Here is a 22,003-nt window from a genome sequence, read left to right on the forward strand (position 1 = left end):
TATACTAGTTTTGGTGTGGGCTTATTTTCTTTCCCGAAAAGGACAAAAAAGCTTTTCAAACCATAAAAGGAAATAGCTTTAGAGAGAAAGGGAGTAAACAAACAGTAAGATATGTAATATGAGTATATATAGATTTAGAGGCCGTTTTATGCTTACTCTTTTGATGTTGCATTCCCTTTCTATGCCACTACTTTTTATTCTCTTTTTCTTCCCTTCTCCGTTCTGGGCTAAAGAGTGAACATGAAGAAATACTCAAAAGTTATTGATCATTAATATTCCATGGACGCTTTTCCACACACGTGAGAAAATTGGCATTGGACATGTTGGTGTTAATAAGTGAAAGACTTCTTAATTGAAAATATGATTTGTTGATGCACAAAATCAGTGAGGACTTTGGTACAACAGAAAGTGTTAAGTTTGTGACCTTCGCTAGATTGTTCCGGTCATTAGTGTGGACAAGTATGTAAATGGATAGAGGCAAGGAAGCAAACACAAGATGTACGTGGTTCACCCAGATTGGCTACGTCCACGGAGTAGAGGAGTTCTCATTAATTGTGAAGGGTTTCCACAAGTACATAGGTTCAAGCTCTCCTTTAATGAGTACAAGTGAATGACTTAGTACAAATGACATTAGACAATATTGTGAGAGAATGATCTCTATTTATAGAAGAGAGTTTCTAGTTTCATTCTGACATTGATACGTGTCGTGTTGTGATTGGCTTCTGATGTTGACACGTGTCGTGCTATGATTGGCTTCTGATGTCGACACGTGTCGTGCTGTAATTGGCCTCCTGGTTGGAGGGAAACTCTTCTGGGTCCTTGACGGTATAACATTGACCGGCACTCAGTAGTTTTGGGATTGGTCAAGTATGGTACAAACAGTGCTTCCTTAAGTTCCCGAGTGAGGGAAGCTCCTCGGTTGGGGACTTGCAAGATCGAAGCCATTGAGTAATCACGAAACTTCTAAGTATCGAAGTGTGGTATCATTTTCACTTTCCTTATCTGTCTCATACGTAGCAGTGTCATCTTCTCTGGAAGTAGTTTTCCTCTATCCAGGGGTGGTATCTTTAATCGATGAAGATGCACAAGGTAATGCATCAATTTCACTTAGAGCTTACTTGTAGTTTCAGGCTTGGTCAAGTGCCATACAAAACCCTATAGTAGGAGTCCCCCAAGTCGCCGAGCTAGGAGATTTGCCGTAAGAGGTAACAGACAAGGTAAGCAATCAGACTTCCAAGCAAGCAACCTGGATCGGAGGTTCGACTTTGGCTTCCGGTTGATTGTTCTCATTCTCCTTGTGTCGTAAACAGCAACAAGGATAAGGAGAAGCAAATGGAGAAGAGATGATATGAGATACTTTTGCTTTTGAAGAAGTAACTTTCCACAGGCTTATTCTTGAACTGGGCTGGAGGGTTTTCTGGTTTCCTCCAGAGTATAAGGCTGACTCAAGAATTTGAGGGTCAAAACAAGTCCATCAAATCAAGAGTGCGTTCGACCTTGATGATATGTGATACTTTTGCTGTTGACGAAGTAATAGATGAATCAGCATGTGTTCTATTGCGCTTGTCTCCACATGCTTCCTTGTATCCTTCTCACTTGCCCTATCTATTCCTCAGGCAGGTGTGGTATCCTTTTCACTTGCTTTTGAAGAAGCATAAGATGTTGAAAACGAGTACTCGAGAGCAATGCCAGGTAAGTAATCAGGCAAGGGGTTCTAGGCAGTCAGTTCCTGATTGGAAGCTTGATTCCAAGTGCTGACTGATTGCTCTCTTTCTCCTTGTTTTGCAGGTAAGAACAAGGGCAAAGGAAAAGACAGGGAAAAAGCATGATATAGGATACTCTTGCTTTTGACCATGATGATATGAGATACTCTTGCTCTGGAGTATTTCAAGAGACTTCGTTGGGAGTGCCCTCTCAGATATGAGGAAAGGTTGAGCATTTTTGTAGGTCTGCCTGTCCGTGGAGGATAGAGGTCGACATATATAGGAGTCTCCCTAATAACAAGTAGTAATGCTATTCCTTTACCATTCTTGGTCATAGCAATGTAGTGGGAGCTGCAAGCTTCACATGTTTTAACTTTGTTAGAGCGCTTTGAAAAAGTGGTCTGTGGTATCTGGAAAGCTGATGTTACGTGTGAAGATTACAGACAAGCTTTATCCAAGGAAATTTGGCTCTCGAAGTTCGGAGAGCGGTGCCTCTTCGGTTTTCGAACAAGCAATCATGTCGGGGATCTGGCTCTCGAGATTCAAAGAACAGTGCCTCTTCGATTTTTAAGAAAACAATCTTGTTGGGAGTCCGGCTCTTGAGATTCGGAGAATGGTGCCTCTTCGATTTTTGAGAAAGCAATCTTGTTGGGAGTGTTTTCTCGAATGTGGGTAAAGGTTGGGCATTTTTTCCAGTTTGCCTTGCCACAGAGCACAGAGGTTGACACACATTGGGACTTTCTAGTTATCAAGCAGTGGTGCTGTTCCTTTACCCTTGTGGGTAATAATAGGGTAGCTGGACCTTCAAAATTTATGTGTCTAAACTTTGTCAGAGATCTTTGGCAAAGTTATTTGTGGTACCCGATGAGCTGATGTTGCGTGTGGAAAGTGGTGCATCTTCGAAATCCGGAGAGTGGTGCCTCTTCGATTTTTGAATCAACGGCCCTGTTGCCCTATCTTTTATAAGGGCACCAATTGTGTGCAAGGAGTTCATTCAGAGAGTTATTTCTTGTAGGAATTTTTCCTTTACTTCAGAGATTTATTGCACCTCATTTCTCCTTCATCATTTATGAGAATGTCTGACCCATCCGACCGTCATTTTGACTTGAACTTTGGTGAAGAGGCTGCCATGCCTTCTCAAGACAACATATAACGCCCATCCTTCTTATCCCCTACTGGTCTTCTTACCGTTGGGGACTCTGTGATGAAGAATGATATGACCGCTGCGGTGGTGGCCAGAAACCTTCTCACTCCCAAAGATAACAGACTACTTTCCAAACGGTCTGATGAGTTGGCTATTAAGGATTCTCTAGCTCTCAGTGTTCAGTGTGCAGGTTCTGTGTCTAATATGGCCCAACACCTATTTGCTTTAACCCGCCAAGGTGAATCATTGGCGGCTGAAGTGATAAGTCTCAAACAGGAGATCAAAGGGCTCAAGCATGAGAATAAACAGTTGCACAGGCTCGCACATGACTATGCTACAAACATGAAGATGAAGCTCGACACTTGTACAATGTGAGTTTACTTGTAATAGTACTTCAAGTGATCAGCGTTCCATGGATGGCCAAGGGTCTTGCCATCGGAGCTTCTAAGCTTGTAGGAGCCAGGGCGACTGATGCCAACAACTTCAAATAGTTCATCCCAGTTTGGACTAAGTGTTCCTTCACTCGGGACTTTAACGCAGAGTAATCTTTTCTTCAATACCCAGTCCCTTACTTTGAAAGAATGAGGTTTGACCCTTGAGTCATAGTAGTTGGAGATGCGCTGCTTATAGGCGACATTCCTCAAGTGAGCCTGGTTTCTGTGTTCCTCGACTAAATCTAAGTTACGGTAAGTTGCTTGTCATTTTCACTTTGTACGTAGTTCTGGACTCGGAACGTTGCTTGCTCAAGCTCAACTGGGACAACTGCCTCTGTACCAAAGGCAAGTGAGAATATGGTTTCTCTTGTTGATGTCCGATACGAAGTGCGCTATAACCAAATAACTTGGAGTACAAATTATGGCCAACAACCTTTAGCCTTGTCCAAGTTGGTTTTCGAAGTTCGCTTGATTATTTTGTTGATGACTTCAACTTTTCCATTAAACTGGGGATGAGATGGGGAGGCAAAACATAAGTTGATGTTGAACTTAGAGCAGAACATCCTGAACTTATTGTTGTCGAACTGTCGTCCGTTATCAGTGACTATTGCATTGGGAATGCCGAATCTGCAAAGGATGTTCTTCCATATGAAGTCTTCTATTTTTGCCTCAATAATGGTTGCCAAGGGTTCTACTTCGGCCCACTTTGTGAAGTAGTCAACTGCAACGATTGCATAGCAAACCTTGCCCTTCCTTGTAGGCATTGGGCCGGTCAAATCAAGTCCACATTGAGCGAAGGGCCAAGGGCTGATCATAGGAGTGAGCAGCTCGGGAAGGGAGTGAGGAATAGTTGCGTAGCGTTGACACTTATCACATGAGCGGGATATTCTGATGGCATCTTGGTTGAGTGTTGGCCAGTAATATCCTTGGTGAAAAGCCTTATGTGCTAAGGATATTCTGATGATCTCCGCAGACTCCTTTATGTATTTCTCGAATGACAGTTTCGCGCCTCTGCGGGCGTAAGGCATCTTAGGTATGGTAGGTTTAAACCCCACTTGTAGAGTTGGTCATTAATGATCAAGTAACGAGTAGCCTTGTATCGAATTTGCTTAGCTTGGACTTTGTCATTTAGAAGGGTGCCATGAGCAAGGAATCTATAAATCGGGGTAATCCAACTATCCCCATGTTGTAAGTTGCACACTTCTGCAGCCATGATGCTTGGTGCTGCTAACAATTCGACCTAAATTTTTCTCCCAATCTTGTCTTCCACCGCTGAGGCGAGGTGAGCTAAAGCATCTGCATGACTGTTTGTCGCTCGAGGAATTTGGGTGATCTGGTAGTGGAAGTGGTTGAGCAACAATTGTGTTTGTGCCAGATAGGCTGCCATGAAGCTATCCTTAGCATCAAAGTTGTTGGTGACCTGGTTAACCACCAATTGGGAGTCACTGAAGATATCAATTCGTTTAACCCCAAGGAGTTTGGCCAAACGTAAGCTTGCTAAGAGGGCTTCATATTCGGCCTCATTGTTCAACGCCTTGAATTTGAAACGAAGAACATACTCCATCGCCACTTTGTCAGGGGTCGTAAGGACTAGTCCTGCTCTACAACCCTGTTGGTTGGACGAGCCATCAACATATAGACTCCATGCTGGGGCTGTTGGTTCTATTTTCTGAGGTTCCGAAGGTAATGAAACCACTTCTTTAGGTGTAAAAACAATGTCAACAGGATATGTAAAGTCAGCGATGAAGTCTGCCATTGCTTGGCCCTTCTCAGCTGGCTTTGGTTGGTAGGAGAGGTCAAACTCACCCAATGCTATCGCTCATTTAATCATTCGCCCAGAAGTGTCAGGACTTTAGAGTATCTGTCGAAGAGGATGATTGGTAAGCACGATGATGGAGTATGCTTGGAAGTAAGGGTGAAGTTTTTGAGCAGACATGATCAATGCTAGAGCCAATTTCTCAATGTTGGAGTATCGTGTCTCCGCATCTTGTAAGGCCTTGCTAGCGTAGTAGACAGGCCGTTCGACATTACCATCATTTCTAATGAGAATGGAACTTACTGCTGAAGTCGATACCGACAGATAGATAATGAGAGTGTCACCAACCTCAGGTTTGGAGAGCAGATGGGCTTTACTCATGTAGTCTTTGAGGTTCTTGAATGCCTCAGCACATTCATCAGTCCATGTAATGTACTTCTTACTTCCCTTAAGTGCTTTAAAGAAATGAGCACATCTGTCTGTGGTCTTAGAGATGCACCTAGTTAAGGCTGCCACCTTGCCAGTAAAGCTCTGGATGTCTTTTGAAGTTACCGGTTCCTTCATGTCAAGGATTGCTTTGATCTTCTCAGGATTAGCCTCAATGCCTCGTTGGCTTACCATGAAGCCTAAGAATTTGCCAGAGCTTACGCCGAAGGCATATTTGTTAGGGTTCAACCTCATTCGATACCTCTTCAGAATGGTGAAAGTTTTAGAGAGGTTGGTGATGTGTTGGTTAGCATGTTTGCTCTTGACTAGCATATCATCAACGTAAACTTCTATGCTCTTCCCAATTTATTCGGCGAACATTGAATTAACCAGTCTCTGATAAGTCGCTCCTACATTCTTTAGGCCGAAGGGCATGACTTTATAGCAATATAGTCCCCTGTCAGTAGTGAAGGCTGTGTGTTCTTAGTCCGAAGGGTTCATGAGGATTTGGTTGTATTCTGAGTAAGCATCCATGAAGCTTAGGAGTTCACACCCTGCCGTAGAGTCTATAAGTCTGTCTATGAGAGGAAGAGGAAAGTTATCCTTCGAGCATCCTTTGTTTAGGTCGGTGTAATCGACACACATTCTCCACAAGACCTTTTGGAGCATGAGACTTTCCTTGGTCAGATTCTTCGTAACAAGAACAACATTTGCCACCCACGTTGGATAATTGAGTTCACGGACGAAGCCTATGCCTTTGAGTTTTTCAACTTCTACCTTCATTGTCTCGTACCGTTCAACGTCATAAGATCTTCGCTTTTGTCTCACTGGCTTGGTCTTGGGGTCAATACTTAAGCGATGACAGATTATATCGGGAGAGATGCCTGGCATGTCCTCGTATGACCAGGCAAAGACCTCAGTGTTCTCTTGCAAAAATGAGATCAATGCCAACAGAATAGGTGGTGACAAAGTGGTGCTAATCTTCACCATACGATCCAGATAATCTTTTGAGATAGAGACCTTCTCTAACTCTTCAGCGGGTTGTGCTTGCTGGGTGAAAGAGTCATCTCGAGGATCGTCGGGTTGACTATTGCCATCGTGAAGATCCAAGTTGGCTTCATCTGGGCTGGTATTTATGACTTGGTCATGTATACAAATGGTTTCCTTAGGCACAGACAGGTGCTGTTGCTTAACCAAAGTGTTGTAACATGATCGTGCACTAAGTTGATCTCCTCTGATGTAACCATTGTCATAGGGGGTTGGAAATTTCATCAACAACATATGTGTGGATACCATGGCCTTGAGATCATTGATGCATGTGCGTCCGAAGATGACATTGTATGCCGTTGGGCAATCAACCACCAGGAAGTTAGTGGTAATGGTAGTTGTGTAAGGGTCTGTACCAATGGTGAAAGGTAAGTGTATGCTCCCCAAAGGTTGCACGATATCACTGGAGAAGCTTATTAGAGGGGAAATCGAGTGATCAAGCAAGTGTTCAGCTACATTAAGTGCCTTGAAAGCTTCAGCAAACATAATATTGATCGAAGCCCTCGTGTGTACCAGGATTCGTCGTACTTCAAAGTTGGCTATGTGAGCTTCCACAATCAGTGGGTCGTTGTGAAGGTAGATGATACCTCTTTCTTCCTCAGGGTAGAAACATATTGGATCCCAGTTAGGCTTTTGATACTTACCTCCCCTGATGTCTTCCACGTGAAACACTTGGTGGCCAGACCTTAAAGCTCTTTCACTATTTTTCATGGCCCTATTGGATGATTTAGATATGGGTGTGCCACCACTTATGGAATATATCACATTCACCTGGCGTTGGTTACGGTTACCCCTTAGAGGGTGAAGGAGGAATTGATCAATTTTTCCTTCACGTGCTAAAGCTTCAATATGATCACGAAGGGTGATACATTTCTCGCCCTCGTGGCCATTATGCTCGTGGTAGCAGCAAAACGTGCTCGTGTTCTTCGTGGGCTTGTAATCCGGGTGCCTCGGTTTTGGCTTTGGTACCAGGTGTGCTATGCTAAGGTAAATGGCCACGCATGTGGCGTTCAAAGGTGTGTATGCCTTATACCTCGGGGTAGGGGCTGCCTGACACGTGCTTAACCCACTATGTTAACTGTCTGGGGTCGGGGATTATCATGGCGATACCCTTGGTTATCGCAGTAGTGTCCCTTACTCATTTTACTAAAATGAGACTGGTGAGGATGGAAATCTTTCCTTTTGCCCTGAGATTGATATGTCTATTGACTTGGCAAAGTATTAAGTAAGGTAGGGGGAGGCACCACTACCGTTTGGAAGGTCGAGGCCTTCTCAATTGGTTGGATTTGGCTTCTACTCCCTACTTGCTGATAAGGGGTGGTTGTGGGGGGGTTTCCCTTGATATGTCCTTGCCTCGGCGGAGGCATGATTATAAGCTTGTGCGATCACCTCAAAGTAAGTTTTCCAAGTGTTGTCATTGATCATGTACTTGAAGAAACAATCACGTAGGCCTGCCGTGAAGGCCTTGAGGGCGGTCTTGTGATCTGCCTCAACGCAGCGAGAATACTCATGGCTGAAACGACTAGCATACTCTCGTAGTGACTCGTCCAACTTCTGGCGAATAGTGTACAAGTCATCTGCAGAATGCAAGCGATTGGTCTGGAAGATGTGTTGAGAGACAAACAATTTCCTCAGTTCCTCAAATGAGTCTATTGTCTTAGGTGGAAGACGACAATACCAATTTAGAGCTCTGCCAGAGAGGGTGGAGGGGAAGAGAAGACATCGCTCTTCGTCGGTGTGCATTCGATATGCCATGGTGGACTAAAAGAGGTTAAGGTGTTCAATTGAGTCTTCCCTTCCAGTATAGAGTTGTAAACCAAGCTTTTGTTTTGTCGTTGCTTGAAGAGGGTGTCGAGGATCCTCCTTGTGAGAGGGCCAGGCCTGGGTTGGTTCCAGTCAGGTATCTCGGTCTGACGTTCGGCCTTTTACTTGTTTACTTCCTCAATGAGCTGTAGGACAAGAGGGTCCTAAGTGGAGTCATGTACCCCTTGTATTTTCTTTCGTAAGTCTCCACCGCCTCTTGGAAGTAGGAAAGTTTGAGCAAAGGCGTATGATTTTTCCTTAGACTCACTGTACTGACTTCTAGGGCGAGTCTGTCGGAATACCTTAGAGTCCCCTGTACCTTCATGTTCCCTCTAGGACCTGTCGTTCCTTCCCTTGATTGGCAGCTAACCTGGGTCGTGGGAGGGGACCGAGTCTTTCAGGAACCCTTGGGTCAATGATCTTCGAGCATATGTGGAGGGGATTCTCTCGACGCTGCTTTAGGAAGTCTCGACAATCATGCTAAACGGCTTTTAATCCTTCCAACCCTTCTGCAAGGAGGTGTTTTCCTCCACTTCTCCTGCTTCGGGTCGAAGCAGCTGGGTTGAGAGATGTCTCATGTTGATCAATATTTTGATGATTAGCTCGCTCTTCATCAGGGATACCCATGTTGAAGGAATGTGACCCTTCGTGTTGGAGGGCACCCAGATGATGGTTGATGTCCACAGGAGCAACGAGCTCGTGTGTTTGAGTACGCCTAGTTTCATGGAGCGTCTCACAGTGTTTCTTATACTGCTCCTAGAGGACTTCGTTCTTCATTTCTATCTTGTTGTTCTGAGCTTCTAGCTCATCGACTTTAGCTTGAAGAGCAACCCTCTTTCCTTCATTCTTTCGTTTCTTCGCACTAGGTGCAAGAGGGGTATCATTCTGTGTGCTGTGGTTTCCTTTGCTCCCCATGTTGGAGAGGGATGCCTGGTCAAAAGAGAGTGTACGAATGGTGGAAACCAGCTTGACAAAGCTGAAAAGAGTGGGAATAAGTGTCGTTCCCACAGACGACGCTAAATGTTGATGCACAAAATCAGTGAGGACTTTGGTACAACAGAAAGTGTTAAGTTTGTGACCTTCGCTAGATTGCTCCGGTCATTAGTGTGGATAAGTATGTAAATGGATAAAGACAGGGAAGCAAACACAAGATATACGTGGTTCACTCAGATTGGCTACGCCCACGGAGTAGAGGAGTTCTCATTAATTGTGAAGGGTTTATACAAGTACATAGGTTCAAGCTCTCCTTTAGTGAGTACAAGTGAATGATTTAGTAGAAATGACATTAGGCAATATTGTGAGAGAATGATTTATATATATAGAAGAGAGTTTCTAGTTTCATTCTGACATTGACACGTGTCGTGTTGTGATTGGCTTCTGATGTTGACACGTGTCGCGCTATGATTGGCTTCTGATGTAGACACGTGTCGCGCTGTAATTGGCCTCCAGGTTGGAGGGAAACTCTTCTAAGTCCTTGACGGTATAACGTTAACCGGTGCTCAGTAGTTTCGGGATTGGTCAAGTATGGTACAAACATGATCATTTTTTTTGTTAAAATGGATGTAGTACGTAATGGGAAAAAATATGGGAATCTTACCGAAACACTTCTGATATTGTTCACTTTTAACGTTAAGGACATTTTTATCTTGAAAAATCACTCCTAGTACTATTCACTTACATCTTTATTTTATCATTTTCATTAAACCTAAAGTTTTTTTTAGAACTTTTCATTAGTTTTTCTAAAAATTATAGTATGATTTTCATGTCCGGTTCCCTGGTTTGTAGCATCACCAAGTATTTACTCCTCCATACGTATGATAATGATACTTTACATCTAAGGACAGAGAAGGACTCTCTCCTTTGCTCCCATCTCGTGCCGTGTTGAGAACAATAAAACGGCTCGTGTTAGAAACACAAGTCATTATCCCAACAAGTGAAGTATTTTTGGAATTTCCAACCAACGAAAAGAATGTAGTGTAAATTAGTAGCACGGGCAAAAATTGAGACCAAAATGCAGACATTCCCAAGTAAAGATTCAGCTTTCCACCCAGTTTGGTGAGTTCCAACATTTTCTATACATGACGAAGCAATTAGTGCGGCTAAAGCAGAGGAACTAGATCCTCTCCTCAGCTCAGGATGACGATCCTTATGAGCAGCTCATCCGAGCTATTCAAACTTCATCCAACAGCTGCAATTATTATAACTTTTAGAAGGGCCTCAAATTTGAGTTATACGAAATTCAAACTTGAGATATATCCATGACTTCAAACTTGAGATATACGAAATTCAAACTTAAGATATACATCCAAGACTTCAAACTTGAGATATACGAAATTCAAGTCCTAATATACAATCAGCAAGTCAATCCAAAAGTTTTCATTAACATTTTGGTCAAACGAAATTCTAGGTCCTAATATACAATCAGCAAGTCAACCTAAAAGCTTTCATTAACATTTTGGTCAAACATTCGGGAGGAAAATAAGGGAATCTGCTTTGTCATCGGAGATAAATCCCTATGTATCTACAACACTCATCAAATAATCTGTAAGCATAAGAAGATATATATTTTTGCCACTACGAAAAAAATAAGCACTGCACACAATAAATTATATGTGCCATTTGAGGCCAAAAAGCACCAACATTTGTGCTCATAGACCAATAGCAACAGTGCATCAACTAAGTTTATATATGTGCCCTCTATGGGCGTCACCGTTGCTAAAAGGGCACAAAGAGGCAGGCACAAATAAAGGCCTTTTTGTGTCTATGTTATGACAAACTTGTTAGATGACCTTCTCCATCCATGTTTGCACTATTTTTGTTATTGTGCCCAGTAGGTTCTATTTAAAAAAAAATAGAAATGTAAAATTTTGAAATAAAACCAAAAATTTGAAATTTTCATAAAATCCAAGATGGCAGTCTCGGTTGTAAAAAGCAATCCAATAGTTGAAATGGAATGTCTATAATGAAACTACAGAAATATTCCTCATAAAGAACATGTTTACAAGTGTTCAAGATAAAAGACCAACAAAATAATGAGATTTTCCTATCAATGTATCCATGCATTCCTACATATAGCCATCCATAACTGATTTTACCCTTTTCCCAGCTCGGTGGATTATGCAATCACCTTCCTGAAATCCAAACCAAAGGAAAAATGAAAAAGGGAAAGGATCACATATTTCCAATGATATTTCCAGTGATGTTTAACTACCCAAACATCCAATCAACATTGAGAATTCATTAGCTTTACACATATTTGATAAAAATAAGAGTTTCATTTTCTCCGACAAAAAAGAGAACATTTTACGATTGGTAAAACTAAATGTCCAATGTACCTTAACAAGACAAGGAAGCAAATCCATATCAACACTGTGAACCATAATTGTAGAAGGAAATTCATCCTCTTCCTGGAAAAGAAAGAAATTTAGTAAATATAAGTTTCATAAAAAATAAAAAAATAGTTATTTTATATATAATAAGAGCAAAACTTTAATAGGACCTATAATAAAGTTGTATATATTTCAAGCAAATAAAAATCAAACTTATTAATGTATGGTACATTAACCACTTACAAAGATGAGAAATAGCACGAAGGTAAAGTACACCTTTACAACACAATATATTCCCATCAATCCTGTAAAAATATGTATAATCCAAAATCAAATATTATATACAAATAACAAGTCATAAAAAATAATAAATTGAAAAAACTTCTATAATAACAGAAGCAAAATTTTCATCAAATGGATGAAGGCAAGGGCCATGTCTTTCTGATCCAACGGACAAAGTCGAGCAAACTAGAAAACAAGAAGAAAAAAGTGTGATGTTTAGGGGAACAAACATTGATATTTGAATCTAAAAATGCCTCTACTAAACTGCGACTTACCACTTCTAAATCTACTACAAATTTGTACTCCTAAATCACAATCAATTAGTAAGGCACATGAAAATTCAGGGCATACAGATAATCAAGTTTGGGAGGAATCACGTGAGTCCCAAAATTGAAATACACTGAGGTTTTTTTTTTTATTATTCAGTGCAGGGAGCCGGTTTTATACCTTCACAACCTCGTGTTCAACATACATAGTCAAAATCTTTCATAAGAACGCTAAATCAAGAAACGGGTAGGAGTTTTACTTTAGTCACTTTATAGCTCAAATAGAATCCTAATGGTGATGATGTAGATTATTATAGTCACCTGAAAGTCAACTAAAGCCTAAAGATTCCCGTACACATATACAACTCATAACTATCTTCAGATTGTGTGTGCATGTCAAATCAAGAAACGGGGAGAGTTGCAACATTATTCAATAGTTCAAGCAGTCTGTCAACAAACTAACCTTTTATTACTAACATTGTACCCATCACCTTATATCTTTTATGAGCATCTGCAATGACAAACAAGAAGAAGCAATAAAAGGAATTAACTTTTCGAAATCTTATCTATAATTCCAAGCAATAATCACAAATAATTTTCATTAAATTCTAGAAATGAATTGTATAGTGGTACAACTAACAACTACTAATTGATCTTTTGACATGTCACAACAGGCCACACCACAATCAAAATTTATGTCCAGTGACATCAATGGCACTCTAGATTAGAATTTCATTAACCTTCAATGTTTATCGTGTTTGAACTCCAATCCAAATCAATTGTGACTATGTGTTCGATATATGCAAATGGATTTGAGTATCTAAAAGGGATTAAAGGCAACTGCAGAAGAAGATGGGATGGTGCTTAGACAACTACACAGGCTTAGAAACAGAGAGCTATTCTTCCTACTATCAAATCAACAAAATTTGAAACATCAATTTGTTGCTTTCCTAATTTTATTATGCCAATGCAAAATGCAATGCCAATTAATATGTAGTAAGCTATGTTTAAGGTTCAATAGTTCTTTACAGAAGAAAAATGCGAAACTTGCTAGGGCCTAGCTCGTCCCATAATCATAGCAAAGATTAAGAAATAATTAGATGAAATTAAAACCCATAACCTTACGTATTCCACACACAAAAGTAATAGAAGAAAAAAACACAGCAGACATGCAGAGCTATAAACAATCAACCTAAACAAAATTAAGAACCAAACAGATGAGTGAATTGTTTCCGCACCTCAGAATCGCTTTGACTTTGTAAAATTTGGAGTCTGGGACACAACCTACGAGCAACCAACAATGTGGAGTTAGAAGCCATGCCAAAATTTAAAATTTAAAATCCAAGACACCCAAATCATAATTTGAATGGAATATGCAATAACATTGAAAACCCATGAACCATTTTTCCAGAGAATGGGAAGAAGACGAACCAGAAGAACTCTGCGCTCGTACGACCGGAACAATGGACACATTTATTGCATGCTTTAGAGCGATATTAGGCTGACAGAACCGAAATCTTGCCAGCTTGGTGCGGATTGAGGTCGAACCCAAAAGCAGAAGCTTGTTGAGGTGGCAATGAAGGTGCGGTTGACTCTGAACCAACGAACCTGCCCTTTTCTCACCAACACCTCCTAACCCAACGAACCTCCCTTCCATGATCCCTCTCTATCGGACTCATATCCCAACGCGATTCCCGATTCAGGCTCTACATCAATTAATATTCCCAAACTCGACCCACCCCATCCCTTGATCCCTCCCTACCAGACCCTGATCTTCCCAAACCTTCCTCCATCGCATGCAGGGGTTTCTGCTAAGGGATTTTGGCGATGATGGAGCTCAAGAACCTCCACGATTTGTCTGGAGAAGGTAAAAAGAGAAAGAGGGGTTGGAGAGAGAGGGAGAGAGACAGACAAAGGTGAGAGAAAGAATCTAAGGGAGGCAGAGCGGGATAGGAAAGAAAAAGGAAAGAGATAGACGTGACCCGAGACAGAATTAGGGTAGAATTTTAATTATTATTATTATAAGAGTTAGTGGGCACAATTGTGTAATGCGGTGGGGGAAACTCAAGTTTTTGAATTTGGTGGTGGGAAATCCAAACTTGCACCATAAAATAGAGGGAGAAGTCTAATTTGGAGAAGGGGAAACTTAATATAAATCCAATTTTATAAGTTTGTCACTCCTCGATCCCAACATATGTCTCGAATCGACATGTGACGTCATCAAATATCGGTACGTCTATCATACCCCGTCTCCGGGATATGGCAAAGCACAACTCGAGCATCGATTCGCATAGTTTTTTTTTTCTTCCTGATTTCTAATTGGTTGCTTAACACACCCCCCCCCCCCCCCCCCCAAAATTATGATTGGTCCTCCACCATTTAACTTATTGGTTCCTTCCCTTTGGCCTGAATGGCCTCTTCCCACAAGGTATATTCCTTTAAATTTATAGTTTAGTGAAACGACTTCAAATGTCCGTAACTATACCGTTATAATCCAGACTCGCGTTTGTGGTCTCGATATCTATTTGAAAACATCAATTGTGAACTCGAAAGGTCAACGAATTTTAAAGATTGATTACGAAAATTCAAACCCGATAGTTATTCGATTGAATTCCAAAAATCAACGGAATTAAAATTAATTAATGAAAATAACGTAAACATACAAATTTAAATAATGAGATATGTAATTAATAGTGAAATTCTGGGGACAGGATTTCACAAAGCCATTATTAGTTATAGTCCAATTTTGTTTTAATTTTGAAGTTCTATCGAAGGTTAATTGTGTTTAGCATGATAAAAGGCTTGTGTGTCAGGCTTGTGTTGTTCTTTTCTTTTTCTTTTCTTTTTTCTTTTCTTTTTTCTTTTCTGTATGAAGCAGATGGGAAACATAATTATAAACCAAAAAACATACAATGTTGGAAGTATCTATATCATGGGCCAATTAGAAAGAAAACATTATTATATTGTAATACTACATATGTTAACAAAAGAACCCAAGAGGAGTCCAGCATAGCATAAGATAATTATATTTTCACACACCAGTGAAATATAACATAATACAAAATATATTAATTGTCCTCGTCATCCCTGCTTAAAATCTTAACGGTAACATTCTGCATATTTCGTGAGCTCATCTGTGGGAGAGACAGGCCTCTAGGATGAATTTGTGCTTGATAAGTGCGTGGTTCTTCAATAATAATGACATAACTAATAGACTCTTTAGTTGTTGTTTCAACAGAAACCAAATTGACAGGGTATTGTTCTGTCCTACCTGGGTTTGCCCATGTTGGCAATACACGTCCTTGAGGTGCGCATACGCATCCGTTATTGGAGGGTAATGCGTAGCCAAGGTGACCATCAGCAACAGTAGTAAGAATGTATTGATTATCAATAGCACGAGGTATGCGCCCAACATTACCAGGTTGTCGTGGACGTTGAGCTGGATGATTCGTTATGGAATTTGCTGTTGTAATGTTGGAAGCAATAGAAGAATGTGATGCTAAAGATTCGGTTCCAATTCTAACTCCATGACGCTGCCTGTCCGCCATTCTCAATGATGTAGAACTTGATCAAATTCAAAAGAAACACAAGTGTATAAAGCAACCTTCTAAATTTCCATATACAAATTAGTAAGGGAGTGTAGACGTTTTATACTAGAATAAAGGCACAAATCCATAATTGTGCCAACATATTCTTTTGCTATACAATGATTTATTATTTATTAATATTTACTGGACACAATTTCTAACATTTGTGTAAGAAAAAGGAATTTATAATTATTAAGATATATTCTCTATTTGAAGACCCAATGAGAAGTAGAGTGATTTATTATTTATTAATATTTAGTGGACACAATTTCTATCATTAGTGTCATAAAAAGGAATCTACAATTATTAACTCATTTGTCTATCTGAAGATCAACTAACTTTTGCACATAGACCGACCCTAAGGGCACAATTGTTGGTTATGTGTCACTGCAGGTAGGACTTTTAATACAGTAAAAAAATAAACACTTACTATAAAACCAAAAACCATATCACCAAGTATAAAAAACAAACCTGCATGAAGATAACAATCTAAAAAGCAGTTCAAAAAGATACGAATCTAATAAACATTCATTGCACCTGGAAATGATCCTTTGAAAATGTAAAACATGCCACTTAGAACTACGGTGTAGTGGTATTCTTCTTTACTTATAAGTGAGAGATCTGAGGTTCGGCTTTCGTAAAAAAACGAATTTAAACAACATTATTGCTAACTTATTTTTAGGCTAAAATATTGCACAATAATAAACAGCTCCACACCATTATTTACCACACTTTTATAACTTTTAATTATTGGTGTGCAAGAGGAGGTAAAGACAAATGAGAGAGAACATAGTGTTGTGCGGAAGCAGCATCCGACTGTAAGTGAAAAGTACAGAAACAAAATAAAAACAACACCAACAAGAACACCAAGATTTATACTGGTTCGGCAATGCCTACATCCAGTTTGGAGACAACAGAGTATTCCACCATAATCAATGAGAACATACAATAGTGTTTATCACTCAATTTCCCAAAGACCAAAATAACCCAAGCTCACACACTTTGCAATAGGAAGGGAGAAAACCAAAAATACAAAGCAAAAGAATTTGAGAAAATTCATTTCTCTACCAAATGGCTTCTTGCTCTTTCTCCTCTACTTCCTTACGGGCTGCACCTTGCTCCCTTTTTAAAGCCAAAGAAAATGGCTCTTCAATGACATCAATGGCCAAAGGCCTACCATCAAGTCAAAAAGAATTAGGCACAATTGTTGTTTGTCTCCCATTACCACAAAGTAGCCGAAATGTTTGATCTTTGACTACATTGTTTGAGTCAATAATCAACAATCTTCACCTTGGCTCAAACCCTCTAAGTAGAACTCTTAATAGTTGTCTCCTAATCCCCCATGGGGCAATCAACAAATTTTACAAATGCCAATCAAGTCTAAGCAGTGCTTAAACTTGTGCAATGAAACTGGCTTTGTTAACATATCCGCAGGATTGTTAGCGGTCCCAATCTTCTAAAGAAGAATATCTCCCTCGTCAATAATCTCACGAACAAAATGGAACCTCACGTCAATGTGTTTCGTACGTGCATGATGAACTTGATTCTTTGCTAAATGAATAGCACTCTGACTGTCGCAATGAACATTCACATGGTCTTGTTGAACCCCTAAGTCATCAAGCAACCCTTGAAGCCAGATGACTTCCTTTATAGCTTCTGTTACAACCATGTATTCTGCCTCAGTAGTCGACAAAGCAACTGTAGATTGCAGAATCGACCTCCAACTTACTAGACCTCCAGCAATAGTGAATACAAAACCAGTAGTGGACCTACGCTTGTCCAAATCACCTGCGTAATCAGAATCCACATATCCAACAACACATTGACTAGTAACTTTATCTTGCTGGAACAATAAACCAACATCCACAGTACCCAGAATATATCGTAGAATCCATTTCACAGCTTGCTAATGCCCTTTTCCTGGATTATGCATATATCTACTGACAATACTAACAGCTTGTGAAATATCAGGCCTAGTACACACCATAGCATACATCAAACTACCAACAACATTTGCATAAGGAATTTGAGCCATGCACTGACTCTCTTCCACAGTTTTAGGAGACATAGAAGCGTTAAGTTTGAAATGAGAGGCAAGAGGTGTACTAACCGGTTTTGAATTTTCATTCATCCTGAAACGTTGTAGTACCTTCTTCAGATATTGCTTCTGACACAGACTAATCTTGCCCTTCACTCTATCTCTTTCAATTTCCATACCTAGTATCTTCCGAGCTTCTCCCAAGTCCTTCATCTCAAATTCATTACTTAGTTGAGTCTTCAACCTTTCAATCTCCACTTGGCTCTTACATGCTATAAGCATATCATCAACATATAAAAGCAGATAAATGAAGGTTTCATCTTGTAGTTTGCGAAAGTATATACAATGGTCATAGTGACTTCTTGTGTACTTTTGCCCGATCATAAATCGATCAAATCGCTTGTACCATTGTCTTAGAGACTGCTTCAAGCCATACAATGATTTTTCCAATTTGCAAACCCAATTTTCCTTTCCAGCAACCTTAAAACCTTCTGGCTGAGACATATAAATCTCTTCCTCCAAATCACCATGTAAGAACGCAGTCTTGACATCAAGTTGGGCCAACTCAAGGTCAAACTGCATAACCAAAGCCAACAAAATACGAATAGAATAATGTTTTACTACAGGAAAAAATACCTCATTGTAGTCAATGCCTTCCTTCTGAGCGTAGCCTTTAGCTACCAATCTGGCTTTGAATCTTACATTGTCTTTTCCCAAAGATTCCATCTTTTTGACATACACCCATTTACAACCAATTGCTTTCTTCCCCTTTGGTAACTGAACCAGATTCCAAGTCTCATTTTTATAAAGAGATTTCATCTCCTCATCCATAGATTTCTTCCACAACTCGCAGTCTGAACTCATGACAGCTTCTTTGTAGGCGGATGGAATATCATTCTCAATAACAGGAAGTGCATATGCCACAATATCAGTAAATCGAGCAGGCTTTCGAATTTCCCTTCTCGATCTTCTGGTTGCAATATAGTCTTGTTGCTGTGGAGGCTCTTGGGTAAGTGCTTCCTCTTCATCATCCTCGTCCTCATCATCAGAATTCACTGTAGCACTAGTGGTTGTAACATCAGACCTTACTGGAACAACTAGAGTTTTCAGTAACTCCACTTGCTTTGAGCTACTCATGGTCTCGGTCGCTTTAGTTTCACCTTCATGCTTGTTCTGATTAACCATAGCAGCCTCATCAAAAGTCACATCTCTGCTTACAACAAATTTCTTCTCATCTGGACACCAGAGTCGGTATCCTTTCATGCCAGTGCTAAAGCCCATAAATAGAGCTTTCTTTGCTCTTGGATCCAACTTGCTTTCTCTGACATAATAGTAAGAAGAACAACCAAATATGTGTAAAAACTTGTAATCAGCACAAGGTTTACCAGACCATACCTCCATGGGCGTTTTGCCCTCGTTCGCAGCGGCTGGCAATCAATTAATGAGATGGCTTGCATAAGTAATTGCCTCAGCCCAAAATGCCTTGCCTAAACCAGCATTAGACAACATACACCAGACTTTCTCAAGCAAAGTACGGTTCATGCGCTCCGCCACTCCATTATGTTGCGGTGTCTCCTTAACCGTGAAGTGTCTCACAATACCCTCATCTTGACAAACTTTCAAGAAAAAATCAGACATATATTCACCCCCATTGTCTGATCTGAGAGTCTTGATCTTTCGACCGCTTTGCGTTTCAATCATCTTTTTCCACTTCAGGAATATCTTCAAGACTTCATCTTTACGCTTCATGGTGTACACCCATATTCTTCTAGAGAAGTCATCAACAAAGGAGACAAAATAATGGCTACATCCCCAAGATGCATTCTTGGAAGGTCCCCAAACATCAGTGTGAACATAATCAAGAATGCCTTTAGTGTGGTGAATAGCAGTGCCAAATTTTACTCTAGTTTGCTTACCCAACACACAATGCTCACAGAATTCCAATTTGCATGCTTTTGCACCTTTCAATAAGCCTTGCTTCACTAATCCTTGCAACGCTTTTTCACCAGCATGCCCAAGACGCATATGCCATAACCTCGTGGTGTCTGTGCTATTTACATCAGCAGCTTCGGTGACAGCTACTCCACCAATAACTGTATTCCCCTGCAAGAAATACAAGTTATTTTGTCTTGTACCTTTCATCACCACCAGTGCCTCGTACACAGCTTTAAGAACTCCACCTTCCATGGTGATCTTGAGACCCTTGGATTCCAATGCACCCAGTGAGATGAGATTTTTCTTCATATCCGGTACATACCGAACATCACTTAATTCTCTGACTGTTCCATCATGCATCTTCAAACAGATTTTGCCTATCCCTTGTGTTTTGCAGGCATTATTATTACCCATCAAAACAACTCCACCATCCAGCTCCTCGAAATTAGAAAACCATTCCCGAATGGGACACATATGATAGGTGCAACGTAAATCCAAAATCCACTCATTGGAGTGACCATCAGCATATGAACTAGCCAAAGCAAACTCGAAATCATCATCATATCCAGATTTTGCAATATTTGTTTCAGAACCCGCTTTCTCCTTCTCTTTGTTCTTCAATTTGGGGCAGTTTCTTCCAATGACCCTTTTGGTGACAAAAAGCACATTCATCTTTAGCAGGAAACTTCCCTCGTGACTTTGAACGAGATTTTCCCCGCTTCCCAGATTTTCTTTCCTCTGTTCGACCCCTTGCAACAAATGCCTCGGTTTGTGAATTGTGAGTCTTCAGTTCCTTCTTACGACACTCATGATTCACCAATGTCGCAGACACCTCATCAAGTTTCACCTCGGATTTTCCATACAACAGAGTAGTTGTCAAATGATCATAATCATCAGGCAATGAATTTAACAAACATAGTGCCTTGTCCTCGTCAGGAATTTTCACATCAAGGTTTGCTAAATCAGCAAGTATTTTATTATAATCATTGAGGTGTTCGTGCATAGAGATACCTGAACGATACTGAAATCAGAAGAGTCGCTTCTTCAAGAAGAGAAGATTTTCTGCGCTCTTGGTCATATAGTTCTCCAATTTCGTCCATAACTCCTTAGCAGAAGTTTCCTTCATATACAGGAATTTCAACTCCTTATCAAGGAACGATCGAATAGCAGCACAAGCATGAAGATTAATTTGCGTCCACTGCTTGTCATCAATATCTTCTGGTTTATCTTCCAGAACCATATCCAACTCTTGTTGATACAACACATCCATAACTTCACATTGCCACATACCAAAATTATTAGAGCCATTGAATTTATCAACCTCTAACCTTGTAGTAGTAGTTGAATGTCTATTGGATGAAGACGATGCTGACCCCTTCTTTACAGATTCATCTTTATCTCCAGCCATCTACTCGGCACTATTCACAAATACTGCACTGTTCACAGGTACAATACCGTTCACAGATACTGTAGCAGTTCACTGTTCACGGAACTGTAGCGCCAACACTATTCACAGAACTAGGCTATGGTACCACTTGTTGTGCGGAAGCGGCATCCGACTGTAAGTGAAAAGTACAGAAACAAAATAAAAACAACACCAACAAGAACACCAAGATTTATACTGGTTCGGCAATGCCTACATCCAGTTTGGAGACAACGGAGTATTCCACTATAATCAATGAGAACATACAATAGTGTTTATCACTCAATTTCCCAAAGACCCAAATAACCCAAGCTCACACACTTTGCAATAGGAAGGGAGAAAACCAAAAATACAAAGCAAAAGAATTTGAGAAAATTCATTTCTCTACCAAATGGCTTCTTGCTCTTTCTCCTCTACTTCCTTACGGGCTGCACCTTGCTCCCCTTTTAAAGCCAAAGAAAATGGCTCTTCAAGGACATCAATGGCCAAAGGCCTACCATCAAGTCAAAAAGAATTAGGCACAAGAATTAGGCACAATTGTTGTTTGTCTCCCATTACCACAAAGTAGCCGAAATTTTTGATCTTTGACTACATTGTTTGAGTCAATAATCAACACATATAGTACCTCTAACAAATAATTTTTATAGACACAAAATATTTTTTGTTTTCAGTAAAAAAGTTGTCATTTGACCCCACTCAGCATGATTTCCGTGCCCATTACTGTTTTGTGTTTGCTTTTTTTAACATTGGGCACAATAGATGGTGCCCTCTATGGAATTGGAACTGTTTAAGCTTTTTGGTGGTCAAATTGACACAAAATTCTCAATTGT

General features: G+C 40.3%; 1 long non-coding RNA gene and 1 pseudogene across 1 annotated transcript; one reads left to right on the top strand and one right to left on the bottom strand.

Moving 5' to 3' along the window:
* LOC126584450 (protein DOWNY MILDEW RESISTANCE 6-like) overlaps positions 1–22,003 on the top strand; it is a 52,143-nt pseudogene that overhangs the window by 14,839 nt on the left and 15,301 nt on the right.
* On the bottom strand, positions 11,187–11,678 carry LOC126584634 (uncharacterized). The gene is made up of 2 exons (XR_007610053.1): positions 11,649–11,678; positions 11,187–11,444 (listed from the first exon to the last, which is right to left on the bottom strand). It is a non-coding gene; the product is annotated as an uncharacterized LOC126584634 (long non-coding RNA).

Source organism: Malus sylvestris, chromosome 10 (assembly GCF_916048215.2).
Source record: "Malus sylvestris chromosome 10, drMalSylv7.2, whole genome shotgun sequence".
Taxonomy (NCBI): Eukaryota; Viridiplantae; Streptophyta; class Magnoliopsida; order Rosales; family Rosaceae; genus Malus; species Malus sylvestris.